Source organism: Sceloporus undulatus, chromosome 6 (assembly GCF_019175285.1).
Source record: "Sceloporus undulatus isolate JIND9_A2432 ecotype Alabama chromosome 6, SceUnd_v1.1, whole genome shotgun sequence".
NCBI classification, from domain to species: Eukaryota; Metazoa; Chordata; class Lepidosauria; order Squamata; family Phrynosomatidae; genus Sceloporus; species Sceloporus undulatus.
This window is the reverse complement of record NC_056527.1, coordinates 151,719,068-151,737,843: the sequence shown is the minus strand read 5'-3', so window position 1 is coordinate 151,737,843 and position 18,776 is coordinate 151,719,068. Positions and strand designations below refer to the sequence as shown.

At 43.0% G+C, this 18,776-nt stretch overlaps 1 protein-coding gene across 2 annotated transcripts in view; it reads right to left on the bottom strand.

Annotated features, from left to right (window-relative positions):
• The window catches only part of LINGO1 (leucine rich repeat and Ig domain containing 1), a 504,164-nt gene that overhangs the window by 77,330 nt on the left and 408,058 nt on the right, over positions 1 to 18,776 (bottom strand). The gene's annotated exons all lie outside the window — the stretch shown is intronic.

The window sequence follows — 18,776 nt, the reverse complement described above, 5'->3', positions numbered from 1 at the left end:
GCCCTCTACATTCGCTGGGGTTAGGGGTGCAAGATCCATGTGAGACGGAAAAATGCAAATAAAAGCCCACTATTTGGTTTTTACCTGATATAAAGTCTCCCTAGGAAGCTCTAGATCTTCCAGTGCAACTTGGTGGTCAACATCTGCCAGAGGTTGACCATAGAATCATGCAGGAGGACCTACAGATGCCCAGAGAAGAGTTTTCTCTAGGAATCTCTAGGTCCTCTAGTGTGACTCTATGGTCAACTTCCAGAAGAGTCATGCTGGAGGATCTACACATTAATATTAATATTAAACAAATCTGCAAATAATCAAATCTACAAAAGCCAAAGCCACAAATATGGAGGGCCAACTGTATTTGATTTGATTCAGGCTGGCCTGGATTACCATCAGTTCCACTGCCCCAGAAACCCCATAAATTAGTTTGAAAGAACTACCTAGGTCCATTGCATTGAGAACGCTCTCATCCAGAAATCTGGAAAATGGTCTGATAATTTACACAAGACGGATGTAGAAATCCGAAGAGAGGAAGCCACTTTATGCCAGTTTGGACTGTTGCTTTTCTGCTAGTCCAGCTCATATTGTCTCCTTGAACAGCGGACAACCTCAGACCCTTGTCCAAATATATCCTTCCTAAGATCTGGTCCTCTAGATTTCTCCAGATGGCCATGCCATTTTCCAGATCATGATTTGATGGTTTTACAGTTCTGGGCAGCTTTCCCTCTCAATCTCTTAAGATATGGTGAGTGGCAGTAAAAACGGTACATTCAAATAAGTATTTTTGCTTCTATGGTTTTGCTTTTGGCCCTGTCCATCTCCGAACTGCAAACTTCCAAACATTCCTCTGAAGCAGAATTTGTGACTGAAAGAGGCTCTCCTGCCTTGATCTCTGAAAGTAGTGGCTCCCATGCCAGCTGGACTGTCAATATGCTCTAGGTATTCACTTGAAATCCAAAGGAGCTATCCAAAGTGCCTAAACCTATCCCTTTAATGGATTCAGCACCTGGACAGCTCTTTCAAAGAACTGTCTTTCAAAGCTATCCAAAACTTGGAGTGGGTTGATCTCTCTACTGACATGGGAACTACTGGCTGTGACTGGTCAACTCCAATGGGCAAATGGGGATTGACTGGGGGATTTTGGGACTGAATTTCCTCAGAAGTAGGATTCACAGACATAAATGTGATAGTCTGGAATATCAGTATTCAAAGGGATCTTGTAGCACTCTGAGACCAACTGAGCAAAAGACATTGTAGCAGAAACTTCCCTAGACTTGGTCTACTTCCTCACATGTGATGTTCATGCTCAGATGTGGTGTCCATTGTTGTGTAGCTGAGGAAGTAGACCAAATCAATCCAATTGGGAGAGGTGATAAATATAAATAAACTATTGATTATTGATTATTGTTATTGTTATATACATCTATGAAAGCTTATGCTACAATGCCTTTCATTCAGTCCCAACAGTGCTCCAAAAGTAATTTTACTCTGTTCTACTCTACTGGAAACACCAGGGAGAGAACCTGGGACCTTCTATGCAAAAAGCAAAAAGCATCGACCCATGGCTTTTCCTCGCAATTATTCCTCATTCACCTAATATAATATCCAACTAGTAACAGCTTTCTGGGGTTTCATACAGAGATCTTTCCTCTCACTTGTTACTGTATTGCTTTAACTAGAGAGTCAAGAGATTGTTGCATGGGCTTGTTGCATGCAAACACAGGTCCATTGGAACTGGGTTCCAGTGTATTGACCTCACCGGTGGGAGACAGAGAAGACAGGCAGATAGAAGACAGACATAGCAAACAAATAAATGAATAAATAAATAAATAATGGGAAAATCTGTTGTCCCATATGGCTGAGCCAAATGTAATGGTGGCAATGGGGAGACTGGATATGTTCTAGCCAATGAAGACTGCCAAAAAGAACACGACATTCTCAGTACCAGTTCACAGCCATTTTCTGGCTGCTTAAAATACCAAAACCGTGGATGTCTGTTCCCCTGGCATCCCATTCATCTGCTCTCATTGTGGGTTTTCATTCTGTCTCTGCCAAAAAAGTGAAGAAACTAAAATGACCCCCTTGCTCTGCAAAACAGGTGGCTGGGGGCAAAAGAGAGCAACCGCTTGGCAGATTTTGGACAGTGCTATATGTGTGTGTGTGTGTGTGTGTGTGTGTGTGTTGAGAGGATCAGATGGATTGGAATCAAGACCTGGACAGTGGTATGGTCCGTGGCAACTAGTGGCTACCATGTCAGTAAGGCCATGAATCTTGGGTTTTAATCCAACCTTTAACAAAGATGCCCATTGAGGTGACACTTTTGTTGAGATGGGCTGCAAAACCTTAGCTGGTTCCTTTCATGTTCAGTCTAAAACATGTAGTGGATTTGCTGCCTCAGAAACAGAAAAGCCACCAGCCAATGATAAGTACAGTGTAATGGGACATTTTGATCAGTGAGGTAACAATGCAATCTGCCCCCACCCTTTACATCTTCCCTGTGTCTTCTGAGCTAGGAATCTGGAGAGAAAAATAACTACAGCAACAATATATTCAACAATAAATCATTGTGAGCTATCCCTGTTGCACGTGGGCTGAATAGGCAACTAAGTCCCATTGGCTTAACAAAAGACCTGCTCATAGTGGCAGTAAAACAACTGGAAGTAAGTGGCATGGCATCTCCTTGCAGATGTGGCTATGGTGGCTGTCATGAGGAAGATCCACGCATCAAAATTTATACCGCATGAGAAGTAAAGAGGAAGGATCGGGAAAGAGGCTCCTATGAGCCTTCCTCTGAACCCACAAAAGTTTTACTCTGGAGTACTGCTGCTTTAACTGCTTGACTTCATTGTCCTGATCCAGCTAAGACACGCTCAGCTTACATGGTGCTTAAATTTACAATGGAAGTGCAAAAGATGCAACTATGAGGCCTAAGTACTCTGAAGGCATCTGATCCTGGAAGCAGAGCAGGGCCAGGCCTGGTTAATATTGGATGGGAGACCACCAAGGAATACCAGGTTCTGTAGGCTATATTTTGGAGGAAGGAACTAATAAAAACCACCTCTGAGTAGTCCTTGCCTAAGAAATCCCTGGGAAATTCATGGCAATGGCATAAGCCAATGCTGACTTGAAGGCAGATACACACATAAACCCAAAATGATCATCACCACTGTGTCAGATCACGCTGCCTCAATCTCCCTAAACCTAGTGTCTCCATTATGTGTTGGACTATAACTTCCACCATCCCCAGACAGTATAGGCCCAATACATCCAGAAGACATCAGGCACTGGAACCTGATCTGTTTTGACTCTCCAAGACCACCCTTGGCTCTCTTTCTCCTGAGATCTGAAATCTTTTCAGCTAGAGAGATCAGGGTTTGGACTTGGCACTTTTTGAAGCTAAAGTGGTTGTTCTATAACTGATTTCTACACACACTTTAAAAAATGTCTAAGGTGTCATTTTTTGCTCAGAATGTTACCCATGTAAAGGCTATAACACATTTAAACAAATTTCCCTCTTGTTGTTCTATTCCCATCTGACCGTTTAATCTGTGTCCTTTTCCATATTAATGTATCTCCGATCTAAATGCCTTCATGACATATTGAAGGAAGGGAAAGTCAGCTTCCCATTAAACAAAGCAAAACAAACACAGAACAACTTCTTAGAAAGGAGGTTGTCTTGTTTTCATCACAGTACACCCCAAGCCGTGAAAATAGTCTAGATTAATTCAAGGGCGGTAGAGAATTTTATATGGAAAGCGACTCATATTTTACCCACATTTGCAAAACCCAGATTGTGAGACCTTAGAGTTTTTCTCACTCCTTGCAAATGGGTGAGAATTTCATTTCATTTCACTTGTTGAACCAAAATTCTATTGTAGGAGAAAGCAAAACAAACAGATTTGCTATTCACTGGATGGAAAGTGAGATGAATGGATCATAAATTGGTTTTCCCAGGAATTAATTTTACCTCTCCATTGTTACAACTGGGTTTTGGCTCATCCATGGAAGAAACTCAGTGGTGCCAGAAGGCTTCCATGTCTGTGGAGCAAGGAATTTGCTCCAGCTTTTAAAGAGCTCTCCAAGGGGCTGAACCATCTCTCCAAATTAGGTTCTGCACTTTAGATAGCATTTTTTAAAAACAAAAATATGGAGAGGATTCTTTACTTCACAACATGGGAAACCATGTCCCTGAAAAAACTACCAATTAAATTCATAATGGGAAATGTGCAGCTCCAGAATTTGCTGAACTACAACTCTCACCAGCCCAGCCAGCATTCCTGATGAGTAGGGTTGATGAGAATTGCAGGACAACAAGATCTGGGAGGTTGCACTTTTCCTAGTATTGGGCTATATTGACTAAAGCATGCAGTCCTTTTAAAAAAAATGTTATTGTTGCATGCCTTCAGCTTGTTTCTGACTTATGGTGTCCCTAAAGCCAACCTTCATGAGGTTTGGTTGCAAGATTTGTTCAGAGGAGGTCTGCCATTGCTTTCCCCTGAGGCTGAGAGCATGTGACTTGTCCAATGTCACCAATTAGGTTTCTTGGCTGAGCTAGGAATTGAAACCTAGTTTCCAGAGTCATAGTCCAACACTCAAACCAGTATGCCATGCTGGCTCCACTGTTTGTTTGTTTTAAAAAGTAATACTTGGATGCTTTTTCCTAGTTCCCTTTAATGGATCTGAAAGTGACACTTGCAAAAACAGAATTCTATGTGTGGCGATGGAGACCCATAAGGCAATAATAATAATAATAATAATAATAATAATAATAATAATAATAATAATAATAATTTTCTTACCCACCTCTCCCTATGGACCAAGGGGCAGGGAACAACATTCAAGCAATGTGGGGAAGACAGCCCCAAGTCATTTCCCTGATTCCAAATTCATCGATTTGTGTGTGTGTGTGTTGTAGAGGCAAAGGCAGGCACTGAAACACCTTTTTTCTTTCCTTTGCTAATGATTAAAGCTCATCCTTTTGCTGTACACATATCTCAGCACTGCCTGTTGGCTCCCAATAGAGGGCACCCATGTGGTGCAGACAGAGTCCACAAGAGAATAATCTCAGGGACAACAATGGAGGGATTCACATTTTTTGAAAGGCTCCCAAGACAATTGTCCAAAGGCGAACTGCCCCATCTGCCCCAGCTTCAGCCAGACATTTTGGAGACGCCCGTGACTGAAAGAGATGTCTCTGCAGCAGGATGATCTGGCAGAATGATCACTGTTAGAAGTGCAGAAGCGAGAAAAGGAGTCTAGGAGGAGGGGAGCATCACTCATTTTCACAAACGTATGGAAGGATTTTAAAATGGGTGCCGATCTCAAAGTCCCTTGCTCTGGCTACTTTTACTAGAAAATATGTGATATGCTTTGCTTAGATGTAACCACTGGTATCATTGCAGTGTGAAGCCCACATCTGTGAAAGCGGACCACCATGAAGGACCCATCCTTTTAGCCATAATTGGGATTTTATTGGCTTTGAGTTTTAAAGGTGCTGTCCAAAGTGCTTAACTCTGGGGAGATTGTTCAGAACCTTGGATAACTCCTTTGAAAGCCTGAACAAAACTAGAGTGGATTTACTGACACCAACTTCCATGGATAGCAATAATCAAATCAATAATAATAATAATAATAATAATGCTTTGCACCCGTTAGAATGGGGTTTAGTTGAGAAAGCTTCTCAGTTAGGGAGACAAAGCTTTCCACCAGTCGGTTCTGGCTAGTTTGATTGGTGACGCCACCATCATTCAGTACAATAGGCCCAAACCTGCTTCTGTGTTTGGTGGCTTCAAAATCCTCATCTCTTGGTCTTTTTCCAGACAGTTGGCAATTGAAAATCATTCACAGGAATGGCAATGCTATGGAGAAAGAGGAGAGGCTGGAGTTACTTGGAAAGGATAACTGAGCGGGTGGTTTTGGGGACGAGGAGGGAGAAAGTGAGCAAATTTCCAGAGCATCTGTCTGTATTTGTCATTCAGAGAAACAAGTTGGTGTGCGAGTGGGAGAGAGGAAAAGAGGGATGCGAGTGTGAAGTGGGCAGGGATGCGAATGGAGTGCTGGAGGAAAAGGAGGGCTGGAAAGATTAAAGCAAACATATTTCTGTAGCCCAAATATTAGAGAGGGGAGGGGAGGGGAGGAATAAGAATGGAATTTAGAAGAAGAACAACTCTATTCCAGGACATTTGTAAAGATCACAGTGTTGATTTCTTCCCTGCAAGTGACATTTACTGTCACTTGAGCTGAATCGATTTTTATTTCTATTTTATTTTATTTCTAATTTTTACACCCAGTGATTAAAATAAAAGACTAAAGACAAGATACCTGTGCAATTCATTGGTGGAAAGTTCTCTATTTCAAGGGATGGATGGGAATTTATTTATTTAAAGATTTATATCCCCACCCTTGACCTGAAGATCTCAGGGCAGTTTACAATCAAATCAGTTTAAAGCAATCGGTAAGTCCTGGTGTTGCTGTTGTTGTTGCATGCCTTCAAGTCCTATGGTGACCCGAAGAGATTTAAACAGATTGAAATATATATTAAATAGTTTCTCAGTTCAAAAGTGGTTAAGTTGAACTTGAATAATACAACCATGAAACTTGCGCGGCCTGAATAAAATCAGTTTGGCCCAAAGACGTTAATAAAAATCTGAGTTTTAACTTGGTGCTGAAATAAATCCAATGTTGGTGTCAGCCAATTGCACCTCCAGGATGAAGGAATGTCATAACCAGGGTGCCAACACAGTTTTGGGGAGGTCAAAGTGTCTTTGACCTCCTCCATCCATGGGGAAATTGCTTATGGTGGCCTTGGGTAAAGAATGGTGTTTTCTCTGCTTTGCTGGAGATAGACTCATAGAATCCTAGAGTTGTGGAGACCCCAAGGGCAATCCAATCCAACCCCATTCTGCAATGCTGGAATACACAATGAAAGCACCCCTGACAGATGGCCATCCAGCCTCTGTTTAGAAACCTCCAAAGAAGGAGACTTCACCACTCTCCAAGGAAGCGTATTCCACTGTCGAACACCCCTTACCATCAGGAAGTCCTTCCTTATGTTTAGGTCGAATCTCTTTTCCTGTAGTTTGAATCCATTGCTCCATGTTCTAGTTTCCCATTGCAATTGGGTGGTGTAGTGACACGCCAAAACCCACAACCTTTTGGTTGTTTCTGCTGCACTGCTATTTCTTGATTAAGCTATGGTACTCTGGCAGTAAGTGTTCATTTTAATTCTGACACACACTCTGTGTGGAGTATTAGGCTATGACTCTGGAGACCAGGATTCGATTCCCAGCTTGGCCATGGAAACCACTGGGTAACCTTGGGCACGTCACATGCTCTCCAACTCAAGGGAAGGCAATGGCAAACCTCCTTTGAACAAACCTGGCTAAGAAAACCCCATGACAAGTTCGCCTTAGGGTCACCATAAGTTGGAAATGACTTGAAGGCACACAATAACAACAACAACAACACACTCCCAGGACTGCATACTTATATGACACATGCATCCTGTGATATGCATCCTGTGCACTATGTTTGAATAGAGGGGAAACACGTTTCCTCTCATCCCCAATGCTACAGAACTGAATGTGAGCGAGGAAGCAGAAATTGGCTAGGTACAGAATCACAGAGTGGGTCTTAAAGAAAAATTGCATGTGAATAGAGAGCATCCCCAACAGATGACTGTCCAGCATCAGCTTAAAAGTATCCAGCGAGGGAGAGCCCACCTGACTGCCTAGATAAAGGGGGAATCATATAGCCCTCCAGACATTGTTGACCTACACATCCTAGCAGCCCTAGTCAACATAGCCCATGGTGAGAACTGTGGGGAGTTTTTTGTCCAACAACACTGTGAGTCTAACTACAGTAACTGATTCCACTGAAAAGCTGAACATGAGAAACATTTAGCAGTTTCTCCTGTTCCCCCAAAATTTACAACCTTGGAACTCAAGCTCATTAGATCTAGTCCAGCGTTGGGGCCATGCTTTCTAAGCAATTCTGGGAAGTGTAGTGCAAAAAAGTAACTTTTCCTAGCTCTTCTGCAGAGGCAGCAGGGGACAAGTCATTCCCTTCTGTGTGTAGTCCTTTGGTTATTGCTAGCACTGAGCATGCCACGATAAAATGCAACAGAAATCTCCATCACCATGAGGACTAGTAACCCATTTGGAAGTCCTTCAGGCCCGAGATTCCATAGAGAAGATAAGGAAGACAAAAGGCTCTAAATATTGACAATTCCAGGTCTTTCCTTCCAATAAGCTTGCAGTTCTAACAGAGCTGTTCCTCTCAAACATCCCCCTGATTATTTCTTCAGGCATCTCCATGAGGAACAAGGAATGCAGAGAAGCTTGAGCTAAGCAGAGGAAAATACTAGCCATGCATGCCTCAGCAGGCTACTTTTTATTACTATTCCCATCGGGGCTGCCTCATTTGGATTATGCTGAGATTTCTGGTAACAACGCTTGCTTTGATTGCTGAGCTGTCGGCATGAGATGTCAGAGGGGTGAAGCGGAGCAGAGATTGACTGAAAACAAGCCCTGGAGGGAGCTGAACCCGAGAGATGCAAGTTCAGGACACCTGCGTCTCTCCTGTGCCACTTGGCAGGCTAGGATCAACAGAACCTGCTACCTTTCATTGAGTGAGAGTCGGAGAAATACATCAGGGAACATAAAGGAAGCAAACGTCTCTTTGCGAACCCTGAGACTCTTGCCGGTGAATGGATCGCAAACCTACTAGCAAGGCTGTGTTGAGTTTGCATGGGCAAATATCCTCTGTGCAAAAAAGGGAAGAGTGGAGGGGGAGCTAGTCATTGCCTCTCTGTGCACCTGTGTTTGGAACCTATAAAAAGAAGGATTGGTTGTGTAGCATTATATTATCCAGAAAGTAAGATAGGCGATCCAGGCAACTAGGGATCACATACTCAACCTTGAATATGTGATCCCTGATTACCTGGATCACATCCTTTACTTTCTGGGTAAGTGGTCCAGCAGTCAGGAATCTCATGCGTAGCCTGATGAGGTCACAGAGGCTTGTCACCAATCAGATTTGACTAGGGCCTACATGTGGATGCTATGGTGCCAAATCTAGCTAAGGTCAAAGGGAGCAGGGTAATCCTTTCCCAATCACTCCTTGACTATCTTTTGACAGGGAGATGTTTTAAAGATGGTGATGTTCATCACCATAGGTTTCCATCCCGACCTTTTGTCTCTGACCGACTTGCTAGCACTCCTTAAGTCCTCATATTCTCTAAAAAGCCCATGGGAGGGCTAATGATAAAGATGGCAGTGCTCCTGAGCACATTCAGAACTCCTAGACAAGGCAACTGTAACATGGATTTGTAACTGGCTGACCGACCGAACGCAAAGGGTGCTCAACAATGGCTCCTTTTCATCCTGGAGAGAAGTGACCAGTGGGGTCCCACAAGGCTTTGTCCTGGGCCAGTTCTATTCAACATCTTTATCAATGACTTGGAGGACAAAATTGGGGTAATACTTATCAAATTTGCAGGTGACACCAAATTAGGAGGAGTAGCTAATACTCCAGAGGACAGGATCAAGATTCAAAATGACCTGAACAGACTAGAAAACTGGGCCATAGCTAACAAAATGAAATTCAACACGGAGAAATGTAAGGTACTGCACTTAGGGCGGAAAAATGAAAAGCACAGATATAGGATGGGGGACACCTGGCTGAATGAAACTACATGTGAAAGGGATCTAGGAGTTCAAGGAGACCACAAGTTGAACATGAGTCAACAGTGTGATGTGGCAGCTAACAAGGCCAATGCGATTTTAGGCTGCATCAATAGAAGTATAGTGTCTAGATCCAGGGAAGTAATAGTGCCACTGTATTCTGCTCTGGTCAGGCCCCACCTGGAATACTGTGTCCAGTTCTGGGCACCACAATTAAAAAAGGACATTGAGAAACTTGAGCGTGTCCAAAGGAGAGCAACTAAAATTGTGAAAGGTCTGGAAACCATACCCTATGAGGAACGACTCATAGAGCTGGGGATGTTTAGCCTGAAGAGAAAGTTAAGAGGTGATATGATAGTCCTGTTTAAATATTTGAAGGGATGTCATATTGAGCAGGGAGCAAGCTTGTTTTCTGCTGCTCCAGAGACTAGGACCTGGAGCAATGGATACAAGCTGCAGGAAAAAAGATTCCACCTCAACATTAGGAGGAACCTCCTGACAGTAAGGGCTGTTCGACAGTGGAACAAACTCCCTCGAAGTGTAGTGGAGTCTCCTTCCTAGAGGTCTTCAAACAGAGGCTGGATGGCCATCTGTCGGGGATGCTTTGATTGTGATTTCCTGCATGGCCAGGGGTTGGACTGGATGGCCCTTGCGGTCTCTTCCAACTCTATGATTCTATGATTCTATGATCCTGTGACAGGTTTGCCTTAGGCTTGTCAAAAGTCGAAGCTGGCGTGGTGTAGTGGTTTGAGTGTTGGACTAGGACCACACTTATAGGTCTCCATCTCAGTCACGGAAATCCACTGCATGACCTTAGGCAAGTCACATTCTCTCAGCCTCTGAAACAAATCTTGCCATGAAAATCCTGTGACAGGCTTGCCTTAGGGTCGCCATAAATTGGAAAAGACTTGAAGGCACACAACAACAGCAACAAAATTTGAAAACCACTTGAAGGAACTCACCAACAACAATAAATATTTTAATAAGTAAATCAAATAATAATAAATGTCTTTCTCCCCTTGTATACAAATACACACACGCACGCACACACACACATATATGATAAATATATATGTTTGATCGTTCTCTCTCTCTCTTCACTCTGAAAGAGCCATCACTTAATATTTTAAGCTTGGGATCCCTAACAATCTTTTATTCTGGTCCTAATCAGGCCTATGTTTGATTTCATAGGATGAAAAGATTTAAATACTTTTTCACTCAGTGGATAACTTGTATTCTGGAAAATCAAAAGACTCTAGTTCATGGACCCAGTGCCAGATTTATCCACAAGTTGCAGTTTAGGGCCTCAGATTTTAAAAGGTCTCGAAATGCAAAATGAGGGTCAGCAAGGAGCAGGGGTTTGAGTTTTGTATTAAGACTTTGGAAACCAAGGTTTGATTCCTCGCTCGGCCATGAACCCCCCTGTTTGACCGTGAATAAATCACACACTTTCAGCCTCTGGAAAAGGCAATGGTAAACCTCCTCTGAACCAATCTTGCCAAGGAAATTCCATTATTATTGTTGTTGTTGTTGTTATTAAACTTTATTTTAAAAGTGCTGTAGCTTTACATCATGGTTCACCTTCTCGGTGTTGTTGTGTCCTTCAAGTCATTACTGAGTTATGGTGGCCCTAAGGGTTTTTCTTGGCAAGATTTGCTGAGAGGAGGTTTGTCATTGCCTTCTCCTGAAGCCGAGAAAGTGTGACTTGCCCACTAGGTTTCATGGCTGAACTGGGAATCAAACCCTGGTTTCCAGAGTCCTATTCCAACACTCCAACCACTAAGGTACACTGGCTCTCCTTTTAGGGTCCCCATACATCAGAAATGAATTGAAGGCACGCAACAACAGACAACAACAAAGTGCAAAATGATACATTTTTGGAAGTTAAAAAATGGTAATGCAATGGCATCTCTTAAACCTGGCATAGGGATTGAGCAAATTTTAATTTGATCCAGCAAAGAACCTCTCTTTCTACTGCCTGAGATGAGGGAATTTCACAGACGCCTTCACACAAGTTTCATAAATGGGAGCCCTAAATAATTTATGCATCTTAAATGTCAACCCACAAGCCTGTTATTCATTCTTCTCCTCCTCGTCTTCCTCCTTATAGTGGCTCCAGTCTGTCACAGGTGGACATGGAGAGGAGGTGGTTCATTGTGGGGGCTCTTTCCCATTTGGGAATTTTCTCACGTTTTCATTGTGAGCCATCTCATTGTGGACTAAGGACGCAATTCTTTGTTACGCTTCTTTTTGGAGAGTGCAAGGGATAAGTCCTTTGTTTCTTAAAAAACCCATGCAGAAATCACACAGTTTCACACTGCTTTAACTGTCGTGGCTCAATGCTGTGGAATCCTGGGATCTGTAGTTTGTTGTGGCACTAGAGCTTGCTGACACAGAAGGGGAAATATCTCACACATCTACAAATCCCAGAATTCCATTGCATGGAGCAACGGCCGTTAAAGTGGTGTCAAACGGCATTATTTCTGCAGTGCAGATCCAGCCATAGAAGACCGTTTTTTTATTTTTAAAAAGGGAGAATCATAGTTTGTGGAGGCCTAAGACTAGTTGCATGGGTATTTTGGAGGGGGCAGGTCCAGAGGAAGGCAGTGTGGCATAGAGGTTTGAGTGTTGGACTATGACTCTGGAGACCAGGGCTGGATGCCCAGCTCGGACATAAAACACACTGGGTGACCATGGCCAAGTTACATGCTCTCAGTCTCAGAGGAATCCAATTGCAAACCTCCCCAGAACAAATCTTTCCAAGAAAACCCCATGATAGGTTCAACGTAGTGTCACCATAAGTCAGAAATGACTTGAAGTCACACAATAATTGGCTTAGAGGATCCATGGGCAGCAAAATTGGACAGGGCGGCTCTCACGAAGCCTCTGGACCACATCTTGCCTTTGTTGTTATTGCATGCCTTCAAGTCATTTCCAAATTATGGGGTTTCCTTGGCAAGATTTGTTCTGAGGAGGTTTGCCATTGCCTTCTCCCCTTGTATATTTTAAGTTTGGAGTGCTCTGTCTTTGCTGGTTGGGATTTGGAGTGTGCTTTCTTTCCTATATCCCAATGGGATCTCCATTACACACATATACCCAAACGTCCTACTGTGCTAAGAGGCTAAGTTGGCAGGAGATAGAGAGACTTTTAATTACTCCCATTATTGTTCTATAATCCTTTCTTCTCTCTCATTTTTACACATTCCTCATAACAAGCTGAGACAGAGAAAAAGGATCGAGGGGGGGGGGGGGGAGGATAAAATTAAAGCTGGTGGAGATAACACATTCCATACCTTGATGGGGTGCCAACTCCATCCCTCAGAACTTGGCATTCAGAGAAGGTTGCCAATGCCACTGTACCCCACTTCCTTGCCCTCAATGCTTTCTCGTTGAACCAGTAAGGTGGCAAAGTGGGAGGGTAGTGAAGAAGGAAGATTCATACTGATTTTATTAACTTTGGCTAAGGCAAGGTGGTGGGCACTATGTTATTGCAAGGAGGAAGGAGGCCAACTTGTATTTTAGAGCCAGAATCCAATACTTGCATGGGTTAGGATTGTGACTCAGCCTAGTACCTCTCTTTGGCATCATGCAGAACTTGGGGAAATGGCTTCTTTAGACTGCAGCTCCCAGAATCCCCCAACTGTCATGGCCATGACAAGACAACAATGATAGTGAGCACTTACAATACTTATAGTAACCCAAATGCTGGAGGCTTTTTATTTAGTTTGTTATTTTTTTTAAAAAAAAGATTTCTTGTACAAGGAAGCTATAATTGGAATTGGACTGAATTGCAGATCAAATTTGCAGATTTTACATCAAACTAAATGCTCATGGTTAAACTGTTTTCATGGAGGGAGATCAGAAACCCTTTGGGGACAGAGGAGTGGAATGACGTATCCCACCAAACATGGCAATATTCCACTCATAACATCAGTTTCTGTTTTTGGAGGGGTCCTGACCCCAGAAGGATCCCCTCACCAAGAAAAAAGAAAGTAATTATAGGGAGAAAAAAGTTAAGAAAACTTGTGCAGTCTAGTAGTTAAAGAGATGGCTTGGGATTTGGAAAATCCAGGTTCTAGTCCTCACTAACCATGAATCTCACTGGATTTTAGGATAATCACTTTATTTGTCTCAACTTGTCCTACCATACAGGATTACAATGGTGACATCAGATGGAGGAGGAAGAGAACCATGTTACTGGAAGACAGGACAGGTATAAAAACAAGAGACAAAGATATACGGCCATGATTTCAAACCTATTATTAGTCCCCACTTGAGTAGTGCCATTCAGTTCATGGGATTTACCCGTTTGATGACTTACCATTCAATAAGTGGTTCAGTGGTTTACTTTTGTTGGACCTAACCAACAGGATTTAAGCCTAGGTGACTAGAGGAAAATCTACTCATTTGAAATATGCTGGAGGAATGGGCTGTAAAGATACCACTGACTGCTACAAATATAGTTCAAGGCATGATAACTAAACGTAGTCTGTTTTGTTTTGGACAGATCATGAGACAACACAGGTCACTGGAAAAGTTGATAATACTTGGTAGAGTGGAAGGCAGTCAAAAAAGAGGAGAGTGCACCACAAGTGATCGATTCAAAAAAGCCATAGTTGTGATTTTGCAAGATTTTGCAGGGCAGTTGAGATGGGACCCTTGAGTTCTCTCATTCGTAGATTCAACATAAGTCAAAGTTAGCTTGCCAACAAATAAAAACAGTAGTGAGTCTGTGATTCCCAAATCCAGAATACATATCCAGTTGAAGAACATTTTAGCATCACCTTGTGGGAAGCTGAACATCTCCAATAGTGAAACATAGGAAAAGGCCATTGCATAATCTGAAATATCAGCTACACTTTCTGGGAGGAGGTAACATATTGAATCAGTCAGCACATAACATTTGGGTTCAAGTAGTGGTGGGAATATTCCTGAAGGCTGGAAATGCATTTGCCACGCACACTTGGCATTCACAGTGTTGCCCGCCTCATTTGACTTTCTCAAGATGGTGCAACCTGCTGGTGTTATTTGTCCCGCTTTCAAAGGATGTGTAACTAATCCTTTGCTCCCCCAAATATTGCTCATCATACAACCCCCTTCACTCCCTCTTCACTACTAATCATTCCCAAAGCACCTCAGATCAGAGCAAGACAGCTCCCGGGATTGAGTCACTATTGTCAGAAACAAGGTTGGGGAATTAAAAAGCATCCCTACCCACTCACCCATTGAATTGTGGCCAATGGAAAATATCCCCAGCAGAGACAATTCCTCACACAGAAGTCAGCTGCCTACTCCTTGAGGGCCCAGTAGATTAAATAAATGAATTCACCCATGGTTATACAATTGTCACAGAAGGAGCTCGATTGGCGCAATTCCCCAGAGTTGAGGGATTTCAGCTGACAGTGATATATCCATCTCTGACACTGCAGAAGGTCCTCAGGCATTTACCTCTCCTGCAGATCCTGAGGTCTAGTCTGTCGAAGAACATTTCAGTCTTTCACGAAAAAAGAAACACATACTTGTTTGATCCAAACAATTAAAAAAAAAAGATGTTGCCTAACACTGGATCAGACCACTGGTCCATCTAGTTCAACATGATTAACATGATATCCTCCCATTGTTGGACTAGGGTTTTCAGGTTGAAAGCTGGATGGAGCTACTACAACTTTAATCCTGGACAGACTGTGGAGCAGGACGAGGTACTGTAAAGCTCTGTCAAGTGGTATGAAGTTTCCTGGCCTCTCCTACCTTCCAAAAGGCAACCTTTTTAGCAACAGTTTCCCCCTCCCAACATGGCTATTGCTTTGCCAGTGGGGAGTAATGGAGCCACAGGCTACAAGAACAGAGCTAGACACTCCTCTGCTGCTCAGTTCTCCACTGAACAGGCAATAACCATATTGGGAGGATGATAGCATCTGAAACGTGGGGTTTGGAAGGTGAGAGGGGACAGGTACCTCCATCCTAAGACTCTGGAGACCAGGGATTGATTCCCTACTCAGCCATGAAACCCACTGGGTGACCTTGGGCAACTTACGCTCTCTCAGCCTAGAAGAAGGCAATGGCAAACCTCCTCTGAACATATCTTGCCAAGAAAACCCCATGATAGGTACACCTTAGGGTTGCAATAAGTAGGAAATGGCTTGAAGGCACACAACAACGACAACAACAGCAACAACATCTCCCCTGTCTCCTCATATTGGTAGTATGTGGAGGACCCAAAAGTAGCACATTTGTGTTCTTCAGCAATTGATTCGCAGAAGCATACTCTATCTGGCACTGCAGATATCCATTGTGAAAAGCAGTTACTGATAGCCCCATCTAGCATGAATTTGGGGTGTGCCATGGTGCGGTTGGCACTGTACCGATGAGGGGCAAAAACAGGCACTATGGAGCTGCCCATCTGTATTCCCCCATTGTTACATAAATGCCAGTGTCTTGAGAGGGCACTCATAGTTATATTTAATGAGGGGATTTTTATTAGCTCAACTGAAAGCATCAAAAGGGCTTGGGCAACTTAAAGTGAGGTTCCAGCCAATGTATACCAGTTCGGAAAAACTACAGAGTGCTAGGTTTGTGCAACCCTTTTTAAAAGATGTCCAAGTGGGCAGCTACCACTTCTTTCTTTGATATGGAATAGCATAGTTTGACAATGCAGGACATGAAGAACCATGCAGGACTTCTTCTACTTCTTAATGCTGTCCAGAAACTGCCACCATTCAGCTTTAGTGGATTACTGAAGTGGGTTCTAATTTTATGAGAGGAGGAGAAAAGCTTCTTTCTATCTACTCTGTTGAAATACAGCCTTACATGTGTTAAGAGTCAGACACAACATACTGTATATATAGGTATATATCTTGGTCCCCTTTAGGAGTTCACTCAGCCAGAAAGCTTCTAGTTCCCACCAGAATACCAATGATGAAGGAATAACTATCTTTGCTGGAAACTGTCCTAAGTCATGAAGAGGTTGGAACCCATTTCTGATCATGCTTTTGACTGTTGGAAAGCTCTTGATTTAAGCCAGGGATGAGCAACTGGGGATGAATCTATGCTGTAGAAATAATGCAGTTTCACACCATTAAGGGTTGTAGCTCCATCCTATGGATTCTTGGGATTTGTATTTTTACAAGGCTAAAGTGGTGTCAAACTTCATTATTTCTACAGTGTAGATTCACTCTGGGAGCTGACATTTTGAACATGTGACGATTTAGCTGTAATGCTGACAAGGACTTTAGAAACCATCTGTCTTTGGAAAGAGGCCAAACCCACTACACTGCCAGGAACTGTACATGATAGGCCATGTTCAAAGGATATTTGTACTGTACAAGTATATGTCCCCTTCCATAATAGAACAATAGGTTCATATCCAGTAGCCATTTGGGCTGATGGGCAAATATGAGCTGGAATACCACAACAGATGGAGGGGCACAGGTTGTGCACATCTGCATTAAGGCCAGTCATTAAGAACTATTATCTGACTAGGACTGAAAGAAAACCTTGTTTGTATGGTTGCTTTCAGTTGTGAGTACACAAATTTAGGTCTCAAATGAATAATTCTATAGACAGAGGCCAATAGAATTGATAACACAAGAAGCATTATGATAGTGTATCAATCAATGGACCAATTTGTTATATTTTCATTAATGTTCTGTTAACATTCACCATGAGTTATGACTTTGTTGGCCATTATGTAGAACTATCTATCTATCTATCTATCTAGCAGATGATCTTGCTCTTTGACTTGCTTGCGAATACACTTTATTTCCTTCCTTCCAAATTTCCTGTTTTCAGATTTATTGCAAAGAGGAAGAATACCTGCATTTGTTCTTGAGACAGTTTGATACCCGAAAGCTAGATGAATGGACCTCACAGTCCATTGTTACCCCATATTGGTTTCTCCAGCATCCTCCTGGAAACCTGGACCAGTTTTCAACTGAATGTCTATCCATCTCAGCTCTTTCTTATACAGTGAATTAGGAGGGTAACCCCTCACTCTGTCTATCTTTGGACCACCACCACCAATTTTGGCTGAGGGAATCTGGAAGATGAAATTAAAAGTGTACCTCCTGGAAGGGCAAAATGAAGATATTGGCTCGATACAGATTGGTGCAAAGCGCCATGTGGGGCCGATTTTAGGGCTTGGTAGGGCTGGGTGCCGAGTCCTACTAGTGGCACCCATGCGCCATCTTGCCATGGCTCTGCCCACATGGGACACATGACTATGACGTGTGGGCATCCACGGACCAAAATGGCACTCGCCAGAAGCAGCAGTGTCAATGCGCAAGAGCGCCATTATGGTGCTCCTAAAAAGAAGCCACTCTAGGTGGCTTCTTTTTGGGGTGTGCCATGGTGCGGTTGGCACTGTACCGACGAGGGGCAAAAACAGGCACCCTGGAGCCGCCCATCTCTTATTCCCCCATTGTTACATAAATGCCAGTGTCTTGAGAGGGCACTCATAATTATATTTAATGAGCGGACTTTTATTAGCTCAATTGAAAGCAACAAAAGGGTTTGGGCAACTTAAAGTGAGGTTCCAGCCAGTGTATACCAGTTCGGAAAAACTGCAGAGTGCTAGGTTCAAATTAGTTTTATTTATTAATCAGAAGGAGGTCACCAACCATACAAAGACACATTCTCTCACACACCTTCTAACTATATATATATATTTATAGAAGGTGGTAGCAGACAGCGAATTAAAGATGGTGCAATGGGCAATACTACACTGATTCCAAAAGCAGACCTCCGATTGGGGGGACACTGGGAAGTGAAGTGTCTCAGCAAGTTGCCTGGGGATAATAGGCATGGCCAACAGGCTGAGGAGTCAAGCAAGATATGAACAAAAAGGGGTCGACTGACCTGAAGCAAGACCAAATTGGTAGTGCCCAAGCAGACATATTTATATTGCAAAATGTATCCCAGGGCAGAAACTGGGATTAGAGTAGATTTTCCAGGAGAGAAGAATGGGAAGGGGAGTTGGGGATGGTTGGACAATCAATGCAAATGTCCCTCGACAAAGAAGTATTGCTTGTTTGGGAGGTATTCTTGGATTTCTGTTCACTTGTAAACACAAGGTTTATCACCCCAAATTGCTCCCATTGG